Below are 3674 nucleotides of genomic sequence, written 5' to 3'. Positions count from 1 at the left end.
CAATTCTCTTATCTTGAAGATGTACTGCAGACTCTTGTGATATGTAAAAATGTCAACTTGAACCCCATACAAATAATGGCACCACATCTTAAACGCAAACACCACAGCTGCTAACTCAAGATCATGAGTCGGATAATTCATCTCGTGAGCCTTGAGTTGTCTCGATGCATAGGCTATGACTTTACCATGGTGCATTAATACACACCTAAGACCAACCCCTGAAGCATCACAATAAACAACCAATCCTTCGATTCTTTCCGGTAGTGTCAAGATTGGAGCTGAAGTCAACCTCTTCATTAACTCCTCAAAACTTTTCTCGCAAGCGTCCGACCATTGAAACTTGACTTTCTTCTTAGTCAATCTAGTCAAAGGGGTCGAGATAGAAGAAAATCCCTTGACGAAATGCCTATAATAGCCTGCTAGAGCCACAACTCATAATGTATAACTATAAGTAGGCAAACGCTGTATCAACGAACCATCGTTCTTTAAACATGAATACACATGGGCCGTCAAGGCCTCTGACATACTGTACAAAATGAACCTCTATCTACAAAGCCTCTAAGATTATTTGACATCAAATGGGATAGGGTACCGGTCTACCCATAAGTCTGTAGCAACACTCTGACACGATGACTTATAAACTCGGTTGCACTCCGAATGAGGTGGAGTCTTACTGATCATTAACTGAATACTAACCTCGTCTACTATGAGGGCTCGTCAAACTGATTATGTACACCTGCAGGTGTGAATGCAGTGTCCCCAACGAAAGGACGTCAGTACGAACTTCTCTTTGAGACTATTATCCATATCTTATGATGCATGACTGCCCGACTGATCAGTAGTAACTGCCCGACCGGCCGTAGCTCGGTGGTAAATGCATAACTGCCCAACCGGTGGTAAATAATGATACATAACTGCCCAATCGGTGGTAATTGCCCTACCGGACGTAAACCGGTGGTAAATGAAGATGCATGTCTCTTCAACCGACCGTAGCACGGTGGTAAATGAAGATGCATGCCTGCCCAACCGGCCGTAGCATAGTGGTAAATGAATATGCATGTAATACTACATTATGAACATTAACATCTTTATTATATGCCTCAATAGAGACATAGAAACATACTTAGTCATGCTTGAATATCATTTTACGGAATGAGTAACATAGACATCCTTAACTTACTAAGAGTAGAACCACTTATGGAATGACATTACGTTTACGTGTCGTTACTTGGATCATCCCAAAATAAGGAAGGATTAGCCTTTACATACCTGAGCCGATTCTCTTGACAATCCTTCTAACACACGTCTTTGTGAAAAACATGTAACGGCGGATCGAAGTAGGAAAAAATTCGTATCATATTCTTGAGAAAGATTGCACCGTACTTCCTTAGAATCGCAAATCTCACGTTGCAATAATACTAAGGAGTCTTGTATGAATTTCGTTGTAGCAAATCATGTTGCTATTATATAATTTGTATGAATTGGCTGAAGCTTTCCATTAAATTGTAGATATCGGTATCTCTATTTTATGAATTAGAAAGGCCTTTTATCCTAGTGGGTGTAGGCCCCCACTTATGTGATGACATAGTCCCAAAATCCTCTAAACAAGCCACCACCTCCTTAAGCACATGACTAGATGGCAATTTGCTGCCAAATTTGTAAAATCCCACATGGATGTTGCCCCTTTATATTTATCCAAGAATCTTACTTAAATATTTATCCAAAAATTTCTAATTAATTTGTTAATTTCCCACTTAAATCAATAATTAACCAATTATCCACATAATTAAGAATTATCTCAAATTACTTAAAATACTACTGACATTTAACATACCCTATACACCTTACTATCATGGTCATGTGGTACCTTGTATGGTACTAGTCCATAAATACGGGGTATTATAGCTTGGATCGTATTTTATCCCAAAATGTCAAACTTCGACGATACTCAATTTCTTCGATTTGTTTACCCTCTGACCTTAATAAAACTTACTTATCACTTGTTTGACATATCATAAATACTTATAACCTCGAAAATAGTTTTTTCCTCATCCTAAAGTACTACTATTAAAATATTAAAATATTAATAAATTATGGTACCGTATAAAATCAATACATACACTATTATTTCATTAAAACATCCATGTAAAAATACATATATTTTCTCAACTTCTAATTTTCCTAATCTCATATAAAGAGTATAAATTTCCGTACGCTTAATTCTTAATATGGTAAAAAGATAACTTTCTTTTCTTGTGAAAAAATAATTTTTGTCTTTACAATAAAGAAAATCTCACAAACTTTCTCATATTATGTGTATAATTTAAAGAATATTCGAATGTAGTAATATTAATAACTATATAAAATCATATTTTTCAAACTTTTTTACAAAAATGTTCCACTCAAAATATCATATCAAATGTATATAACGGTATCAATATTGTTAAACTTACGTGGTCTTACAATAACATAGTCACAAATCCTCTATAACCTTATGAATGGTCTTAATCCCTTCAAGCTCTTATGGATTACTACGACTCATCCTAATATTAAAGTACGGGATGCAACATCCTTCCCCTCTTTAAAACATTCGTCCTCAAATGTTAACTCTTAGAGATTTACAAAATTTTTCACTAGGGTCTCCTCAGTAAACTAACTAAAACCCAAACCATATCTGAAGTCTCAACTATTCACAACCTTTTGTACTTGAGTATCTCGTATCTTCTTCACCTTTACCTTACTTACTTTTCAATCTTGCATCGTATCTTTTGTCGCTTTCATAACCTCCCTTCCACATAGGTAGAAATAACATCTACGCCTTAAAGCTCTATTGTGATAGCACCTCTGGTGAATACAAAATTTGGTGGAAGCATTATACTGACTTCTTACGACTTAGCTCTATGGCACGATCTGGAAACAAAAGAAGGGTAACATTTCCTAAATGCCATATAGCCTCTCAATTATAAATGTGGTGCACAACACACCCATAAGTGAGACTCTACTAGGCACGACATTATAGACTCCCTAGGACACGATCCACTCTAATACTACTTTGTCACGCCCAAAACCTGGGGAGGCGTGGCTGGCACCCGGTGCCGTACTGGCCCGAGTGAACAACTCTGTAACTCTTTTTTTGTAATTATTATGGGCCAACATGTCCACAACTCGTAATGTATAACTATAAGTAGGCAAACGTTGTATCAACGAACCATCGTTCTTAAAACATGAATACATATGGGCCGTCAAGGCCTCTGACATACTGTACAAAATGAACCTCTGTCTACAAAGCCTATAAGATTATTTGACATCAAATGGGATAGGGTACCGGTCTACCCATAAGTCTGTAGCAACACTCTGACACGATGACTTATAGACTGGGCAGCACTCCGAATGAGGTGGAGTCTTACTGATCCTTTGCTGAATGCTAACCTCATCTACTACGAGGGCTCGTAAAACTGATTATTTATACCTGCAGGCATGAATGCACTGTCACCAACAAAAGGACGTCAGTACGAATATGTACCGAGTATGTAAGGAGGAACTGATACATAACAATAAGTCAACATTAATTAAAGACATATAAGAATCAACCTGAATCTCTGAAGAGCCACCGTATATGCATATATATATATATATATATATATATATATATATATATATATATATATATATAT

The sequence above is a fragment of the Nicotiana attenuata genome, chromosome 3 (assembly GCF_001879085.1).
Source record: "Nicotiana attenuata strain UT chromosome 3, NIATTr2, whole genome shotgun sequence".
In the NCBI taxonomy this organism is placed as follows: Eukaryota; Viridiplantae; Streptophyta; class Magnoliopsida; order Solanales; family Solanaceae; genus Nicotiana; species Nicotiana attenuata.
This window is presented reverse-complemented; position numbering follows the sequence as displayed.